The sequence below is a fragment of the Oncorhynchus nerka genome, linkage group LG28 (assembly GCF_034236695.1).
Source record: "Oncorhynchus nerka isolate Pitt River linkage group LG28, Oner_Uvic_2.0, whole genome shotgun sequence".
NCBI lineage: Eukaryota > Metazoa > Chordata > Actinopteri > Salmoniformes > Salmonidae > Oncorhynchus > Oncorhynchus nerka.
The window spans coordinates 27,350,357-27,359,738 of record NC_088423.1 but is presented as its reverse complement, the minus strand read 5'-3'; the positions used below and the strand labels follow the sequence as shown (position 1 = coordinate 27,359,738).

Sequence of the window (9,382 nt, the reverse complement as noted above, 5' to 3'; positions counted from 1 at the left end):
TGCCTACTGAACATAATATATGCCATTTAGCAGACGCTTTTATTCAAAGCGACTTAGTCATGCATGCATACATTTTACATATGGTGGTCCCAGGAATCAAACCCACTACCCTGGTGTTACAAGCGCCATGCTTTACCGACTGAGCTACAGAGGACCCTGCTTTGGGTTTCCCATGATGGAAGAAAGGTAATGTCTGCTTTATTTGATACACAAAGGACATGATCTTTATCATGTTTTTGACATTAGCATTGGATGATTCTTGATAGATGCTTTTCATGAAAACATATTGCATAACAAGTACATATCACACAGTCATACCCAAGCCTTCAATGCCAAACAGTGTTCTTCAATCCTGCTTCTAGGGTTCCGCAAGACTTTTCTTCCGTCCCAGCACATACATACTGTACCTGATTCAAACTCAGTTGATCAGATGAATCTGGAATGTTAACGTTGTGCTGGAACAAAATCCTGCACAACATATAGATCCCCAGGACAAGCACTGAAGAACACTGATGTAAAATGATGCTCAAACCAGGCTTTCCACCAAATGTTGCATTGCCTCCTTACTGTAAATAAATGATGATAATGATGATGTATAAATTATGATGTTCAACCTGTTTTCAAGTTAATTGCATTCCTTATCGTGTCTCCAATGTCAAATAAAAGTGTCATTATTATATAAAAGAGCCATGTGCAATGTGATTTAAAAAGTCAAATCCATCTCATTATAGGATGAATCCGAACCTGAGATTCCTGCATGCACTGTAACTCACACTTTCAATATGAATCACAGATGTCAATCCGAGATATGTATATTTAGTACTGATGAAACTCAAGTTAGGTTCTGACACTCTGTTCCCAATGTTAGCATTTTAATGTTTAGCCATGAGAGACAATACACAAGCTGTACAAAAAGGAAACAGTCTGATTGCGGGTTCAAATCAAGACAAATTGTATTTGTCACATGCGCCGAATACAACAGGTATAGATAGACCTTACCGTGAAATGATTACTTACCAGAAATGCCGTTCCAGAAATAGAGTAAATATTTGCTAAATAAACTAAAGTAAAATAAAAAAGTAACACAATAAGATGACATAACAATAACCGGTACCGAGTCAATGTGCGGGGATACAGGTTAGTCGAGGTAATTGGTACATGTAGGTAGGGGTAAAGTGACTATGCGTAGATAATAAACAGTATTTGGTTTTAAATATACTTAAGCATCAAAAGTACATGTAATTTCAAAAATATACTTAAGTATCAAAAGTAAAAGTATGATTTGTTTCAAATTCCTTATATTAAGCAAACCAGGTGGCACAATTTCATATTTTTTAAATTTATGGATAGCCAGTGGCACACTCCAACAATAAGACATAATTTACAAATGAAGCATTTGTGTTTAGTGAGTACGCCAGATCAGAGGCAGTAGAGATAACCAGGGATGTTCTCTTGGTAAGTGTGTTGATAAAACACACCAACAATAGCCTAAAAATGTATTGTATATGTCTTCTTCGTGAGACAATGTAATGGGATAAGACAGAGGTCTGGAATTTCAATAAACAAAGGGAATCAGTGAGGGATATTAAAACATGTTCAAGACCGGAATCTCACTGGATATATGCTGGAGCCATAATGATACTGTCACAATTCCCATGTTCTGTGTTCTATGGAATGTTGGTATGAACAGATCATAATCTATGGAATGAGAGGAATGTTTGCTTTCAGGATCATCTCAGGTGAAGTTCTTTTATCTTTTACTGAAGAAACTTAGCCAAAGCAGCAGCATACACAATTAGACAATGATCAGCATAAAACATTCAATCACCTTTTCGGCTAGATCAGGGATGGGCACTTATCTGGAAAACCAGGTGTATGGCCTCCCTGACCAATCAGTGACATTAATGTACCAATGAAGTGCCAGGGAGAGGAACAAAACAGGAAGCCACGGGACCTGAGCGTCCCATTCCTGGTCTATGATGCAAGAAGGTGCTATCTGACTCAACCAACTGCAAACTGTAAACAGGATCTTTGGTTAGTGCATGAACCAATAAACAGTTCAGTGGAAAAAATAGGGTGATTCACACATACCTGCTCAAGAAACATGTGATAGAATGGAAACTTGCCATTGTCAACACAGTTTAGGGGTTACAAATTCCCTTAATAAGGTTCATTCTAGGTGAAGTCATCTGTCCTCATGGCTGCTAGGGGGAACTTCCTAGACTAGAAGCAGTGGCCCTTTGGACACTACCTCTACCATTTGTACTTCTGTTTTGCCTTTACCTTTTGGTCAAGCTTCATTCAGCCTCAGTATGGGGGGACCTGGAGAGAAAGATGGCATATGCTAACCTGCAGACAGCGCTAGGGAGAGTAAGTGTCACATCACAATCTACATTCCTTTGGAGTACTTTCACCTTTACCTTTGGCTTCTGGTCAACCTTGGTTCAACCTCACAGTAACATGAAGAGATGGATGGGAAATGCTGACCTATAAAGGGGAACAGTACCTCTATCTCACTGTGTCCTGTAGACTGAGCGTTTGGTGATGTCATGTCCATGTCCCTCTGTTCAACTGAACCAACAGCTGCGTTTCTACTGACTGTGTGTGTGTGTGTGTGTGTGTGTGTGTGTGTGTGTGTGTGTGTGTGTGTGTGTGTGTGTGTTATCTTGTTTTTTTAAACTTACGGATAGCAATGGTCATTCTCCAACACTCAGACATCATTTACAAACAAAGCATTTGTGTTTCGTGAGTCCGCCAGATCAGAGGCATTAGGGATGACCAGGGATGTTCTCTTGATAAGTGTGTTGATGGACCATTTTCTGTCCTGCTAAGAATTTAAAATATAACAAGTACTTTAGGGTGTAATGGAATGTGTATGAAGTAAAAAGTACATTATTTCCCTTAGGAATGTAATGAAGTAAAAGTTGTCAAAAATATAAATAGTAAAGTAAAGTACATAAACCCCCCAAAAAACGACATGTAGTACATTGAAGTATTTTTTTCTTAAATACACCACTGTGTGTTTGTGTTTGCATTTGTCAGTGTGTTTGCAGTCACTTGTGCATGTGTGCATGAGCGTTTCGGATGGGGTTAAAACATAACGTTTAGGCACTCATTCCGAATGGTTAAGATAAGTGTTAAGGTTTGGGATAGCATTAAAACAAAAATAAAATAAACTGGGATCAAGCACACAACCTGATCCAGGGTCATTGGATTACGCCCATCCACGTCCCTCGTCCACAATACTTGAGCAAACTTGACGGTAATACTGCTCCCTGTTGCCCCAATGGCTGGTTTGAAGGGATTTCCCGACGTCCTCAAGACATTCAAAGACGTCCAATTTTGAAGTCACTCTTGAGCGATCTGCCTGGATGGTGTGCCTGGTGTGTTTTTGTTATGTTTGAATGCAACATTAGATTCCTAAGGCTGCGCTAGACTTTTGAAGAGCTTTGGGGAAGAGAAGGGGAGGAATGAAAGAGGAGAGAGACGGGTAAGAGAGCAAGCTGGTTTACCCTCCTCTCCGCTTGGGCCAAATGAACTGGAACACAGGGCTCACGCTATTGACTCCCCTGTTTATCCAGGTGCCACTCTATCTCTCCCTCCTCCTCCTCTCTCCCTCTCTCTCTCAATTCAATTCAAAGGGCTTTATTGGGAAACATATGTTAACATTGCCAAAGCAAGTGAAGTAAATAAACAAAAGTGAAATAAACAATAAAAATTAACAGTAAACCTTACACTCACAGAAGTTCCAAAAGAATAAAGACATTTCAAAGACATTTCAAATGTCATAAAGTGGGTGGGGTTATATCCTTCCTGTTTGGCCCTGTCCGGGGGTGTCCTCGGATGGGGCCACAGTGTCTCCTGACCCCTCCTGTCTCAGCCTCCAGTATTTATGCTGCAGTAGTTTATGTGTCGGGGGGCTAGGGTCAGTTTGTTGTATCTGGAGTACTTCTCCTGTCCTATTCGGTGTCCTGTGTGAATCTAAGTGTGCGTTCTCTAATTCTCTCCCTCTCTCTTTCTTTCTTTCTCTCTGAGGACCTGAGCCCTAGGACCATGCCCCAGGAATACCTGACATGATGACTCCTTGCTGTCCCCAGTCCACCTGACCGTGCTGCTGCTCCAGTTTCAACTGTTCTGCCTTATTATTATTCGACCATGCTGGTCATTTATGAACATTTTAACATCTTGGCCATGTTCTGTTATAATCTCCAGCCGGCACAGCCAGAAGAGGACTGGCCACCCCACATAGCCTGGTTCCTCTCTAGGTTTCTTCTTAGGTTTTGGCATTTCTAGGGAGTTTTTCCTAGCCACCGTGCTTCTACACCTGCATTGCTTGCTGTTTGGGGTTTTAGGCTGGGTTTCTGTACAGCACTTTGAGATATCAGCTGATGTACGAAGGGCTATATATATATATATATATATATATATATATATATTTTTTTTTTGATTGTGTCTATATACAGTGTTGTAACGATGTGCAAATTGTTAAAGTACAAAATGGAAAATAAATAAACATAAATATGTGTTGTATTTACAATGGTGTTTGTTTTTCACTGGTTGCCCTTTTCTTGTGGCAACAGCTCACAAATATTGCTGCTGTGATGGCACACTGTCGTATTTCACCCAGTAGATACGGGAGTTGATCAAAATTGGATTTGTTTTTGAATTCTTTGTGGATCTGTGTAATCTGAGTGAAATACGTGTTTCTAATATGGTCATACATTTGGTAGGTTAGGAAGTGCAGCTCAGTTTCCATCTCATTTGGTGGGCAGTGTGCACATAGCCTGTCTCCTCTTGAGAGCCAGGTCTGCCTACGATGGACCTGTGTCATGACGTTGGTATCATTAATGTGACGACTGCTATTCATCGAATAATTAACTATGTTCAGAATTACGTGATTAAATTCATCAGGAAACCATTAACTCAGTAACCTGGGGCACCATGGGAAAGGTTTGTTTAATGAGTTACCGTTTCCCAAATTAACTCAAAGAATATCAGAATATCGATTTCATAGCAGTCGCAAATTAATACATTTCCTGATCAGTCTCATTTTGAACATGGCATAATTCGTAAATTTGCCAAACCCAGGTCTCACTAAATAATTCCGACCACACCAATTGAGTTGATTATTTATTTACTATCAAGATAAATGATAATATAAGATACACATACACAAACAGTCTAGGTTATTGGTTAGAACTTATAAAATGGTAACAGGTCCCTAGCAGGTCCCTAGCGTGTTACACAAGATGGAGATTTAACCTTTTCACATGTACCAACACATGAGTGTGATCATTCTACAGTGGTCACTGTAGCATACGATCAAACCGGTGTGATTAGAACGCTTATTGAGAACGGCCAGTTTCGATTGATGCAACAAAATGCATTTGAGCTGGCCACACTGTTTTTTCAGAAACATTTAGCGTAAACACACACCATACAAAGTTATGTCCAGAATGTGAGCAGTTTATTTTTGGATGCACTGTTCAGACATTCACAGAAGTATCGACAGCATAACAGTCATCCAAACCGGAAAAATGTTGGGTTCATTTGTCCTAGCGCTAATTGAGGAAAAGGTTGAAAGAAACTACAATATGAATTAGCTAATAGCAATTACTATTTATAATTAATCACATCACGGGTGAGCTCATAATTGATCGAAATAATTGAGTAAAACACTCTCTAGTATTCGAAAGTAATCCTACGATGGGTAGTTTCCGCGCGCTGCCATGCTTTTTTTCTCTCACAGAAACCAAAGATAATGAGAGAAGACAAGATGAGTTTGGTCTGTTTATAGTATGCATGTTGAAGTATGCATCTACCATCATTCACATCCCACCATTCACTTCCGTAAGTTCTCAAAAAATTAGTGAACCCTTAGTCACACACATAATATGTGCCCATTACAATCTATGCATTAATTGGAATGCATGATTTGTGACTGGCACTTGAAAACATGTGAATAAAACAGTAAATATATAAATAATTACCACACAAAACATTTTCTGATAGTGATTTATTGATACAAGTGGCGCGTGCCGGCAGTCAATCACGTAACCTTTCACTGTTGTTTATGTATGTAGCTAGTAAGCTAAGCTGTAACATTAGCAATGTCTTTTAAAAGGAGACAACTCACAAATTCTGGAGATTTTTTAAAATTCTGACAAGTTAAGTTCATAAGTTTGAGTATGAAAGTCAGAAAGCAGATTCTGACAGTGACAGTGACAAGATGCCCCCCCAACCTTGTAGCCATTGAGAACCCTGAATCTGAGGACCCCTTGTCCACTGATGAAGTCCCAGTTCCCTTTGAAGATGCTGGTGGTGATGGAGGCAGACAGACAGTGGATGAAGTACAGGAGTTCTGTGGTAGCTGGAAGTCTGACAGCCATTTCACCCCTCCTGGCCCTGCTGTTTGCTTTGATGAGTCCCAGTCTGGAGTGCAACGCCCCTTGCCATTTCCATCTGAGGCAAAGTGCCTCAAGTTGTTTCTGACAGAGGAGCTGGTAGGAGACATAGTAGAGACCAATCGGGGGGGGGGGGGGGGGGGGGGGGGGGGGTCTTGCTAAATGGGTGATAACTACAATTAGTGAAATGTATACCTTCCTGGTGACAGTCGTTCTCATGGAGATAGTAAAGCATAACTCTCTAAGAGAATACTGGAGCACAGATCCTATTTTTGCATCTCCCTTCTTTGCCACCCTCTTTTCCCAAGACCGCTTCCTAGTTCTGCTGCGATGTCACACACTTTGTATGTGGACAATTGGTACAGCAGCCCCACACACTTCCAGCATCTGCTCTCCAACAGCACAGGGGCCTGTTGCACAGTCAGGTCGAACAGGAAGGGGATGCCGGCATTCGGATGCAGGAAGATGCAGAGAGGGGAGGTGGAGTTCAAGGAGAACGGTCAACAGCTGGCAGTAAAGTGGCATGACAAGCGAGACGTCCATATCCTCTCCACTGTCCATACAGCAACCATGTCGGCCACAGGGAAGGTGGACCACCTGACGGGAGAGAGAAATGTAATGTAAATGTAATTATGTAATGTATTGATTGTTGCGGCCTTCTTTGCCAGGTCTCCCTTGAGAAAGAGTCTCTGGGTCTCAATGGAATTTTCCTGTTTAAATAAAGGTTTTATTTGTTTTATTTTTTATAAAACCAGTCTGTGTGGTTGACACCCTCAAAATGGGGGCAGTGGATAAGGCGGGCATGATAAACAGCTTTGTGGAATGCACTCGGATAAAATATTTTTTCCATCTGATCGACACTGCTGCCTTCAATGGCCACATAGGTCACTGCCAACTAACAGGTGAGATGATTACTGAACAAGGGATTTTTTTGTAATTGGACATACAGTTCACATACAAATCACATACAGTTCCATTATGCAATTATAGTGACAATATCTCACCCACCTACCCACTGCCTCATCATCCTCTCCCTTCCTTCATATGTAAAGTAATGACCTACCAAAAGTACAGAGAGAACCTCATGAGAGAGCTGCTGGAAGAGCACCACACCCCTCGGCGCCCATCCACTGGGAGTCGTCCTGCTGCAGACAATCCCCTACGCTTCACTGCATAGCATTTTCCCTTCAAAGTCCCCCAAACTGCTGCTCAAGGTAGTCACACACGGAGGCACTGCAAAGTCTGCCTGTCTGGCACCAGAAGTAAGCACAGGAAGTTGACAAAATACATGTGTTTAGCTTGTGATACACCTCTATGTATTTCACCATGCTTGGGGAGTATCATATGCTCAAGCACTATTGAGCACATCTGAGGCAATCAATGACTGACTGACCTGATAGGTGACTTGACAGGTGACCAGCCATGATACTATGCCTTTAGAGGTGGGGGTGGAAATGCAGTTGTAGTTCAGTCTTTCCTTGAACATAAAATATATTTTTTTTTCCTCAAGTAAAACATGTTTTTGTTGTTGTTATTGAACCAACCTCCACCAATCCTGCAATAAAAGAGATGGCTATTACATATTGGTCTGTGTGTTTTATTGCTATGTTTCCATCCAGGTAGACTGTTAAGGAGTGTACACTAGCAGACAAAGCTGTCCTCAATCTTCAGCTCCAAAGGTGTCCAGCTCCAGTTCCAGTTCTGATATTGGCCAGTACTGTTTGTGGTTTCTGAAAGTACAGAATAAAGAGGAATTATTCACTAGAATACAATATAAGGATATAGCAATAAAACAATACTACAAAGAAGTAACATAATAAACACTGCTATAAAGAGTAGTATATTGCATTGACAAAATCACAAGTTTGAGTTATAACAGTAAGAAACAGTAACTTTTGAGCTCCACAAGGGGGCAAGGCAGGGCAGAACAGAGCTATGCTAAAAAGGCCAAATGAAAACAAACCATGGTCATATATATTTTTATTTATTTAACCATTATTATTCTAGGCAAGTCATTTAACAACAAATTATTATTTACAATGAGTGCCTACACCAGCCAAACTCAGAAGATTTGTCTAATCTTAGCAATTTCTTCTTAGCTAGCTACATAGCCGTCTTTGTATCATAGATAATTGCGTAATTATCGTATTTCGTCGTCCTAACGCAGTCTACACTGCCCTGCAGCTAGCCAGCTAGCTAACGTCCACCGTTAGCTAGTCCACCGTCTACCGATTAGCAGCACAACTATTACACTCAACTGAACGTCTTGATTAGTGTAGTGTTAGCTAGCTACATAGTTGTCTTTGCTGTCTTCGTATCCAAGATAATTGTGTAGTTTAGAGTGTGTAGTTTTAGAGTGATTATCTTAATTTACCGAGGTTAGCTAGCCAGCTATTTGTAGTCCTTACTGAACACTCGAGACGTGTAGTCCACTTGTCATTCCAATCTCCTTTGCATTAGCGTAGCCTCTTGTGTAGCCTGTCAACTATGTGTCTGTCTATCCCTGTTCTCTCCTCTCTGCACAGACCATACAAATGCTCCACACCGCGTGGCCGCGGCCACCCTAATCTGGTGGTCCCAGCGCGCACGACCCACGTGGAGTTCCAGGTCTCCGGTAGCCTCTGGAACTGCCGATCTGCGGCCAACAAGGCAGAGTTCATCTCAGCCTATGCCTCCCTCCAGTCCCTCGACTTCTTGGCACTGACGGAAACATGGATCACCACAGACAACACTGCTACTCCTACTGCTCTCTCTTCGTCTGCCCACGTGTTCTCGCACACCCGAGAGCTTCTGGTCAGCGGGGTGGTGGCACCGGGATCCTCATCTCTCCCAAGTGGTCATTCTCTCTTTCTCCCCTTACCCATCTGTCTATCGCCTCCTTTGAATTCCATGCTGTCACAGTTACCAGCCCTTTCAAGCTTAACATCCTTATCATTTATCGCCCTCCAGGTTCCCTCTGAGAGTTCATCAATGAGCTT

General features: G+C 41.6%; 1 long non-coding RNA gene across 1 annotated transcript; it reads right to left on the bottom strand.

Annotated features, from left to right (window-relative positions):
* Window positions 1–6,010: 6,010 nt before the first annotated feature.
* Window positions 6,011–9,163, bottom strand: LOC115113068 (uncharacterized). The gene is made up of 3 exons (XR_003861071.2): window positions 7,798–9,163; window positions 7,468–7,654; window positions 6,011–7,001 (listed from the first exon to the last, which is right to left on the bottom strand). It is a non-coding gene; the product is annotated as an uncharacterized LOC115113068 (long non-coding RNA).
* Between the last annotated feature and the right edge of the window lie 219 nt (window positions 9,164–9,382).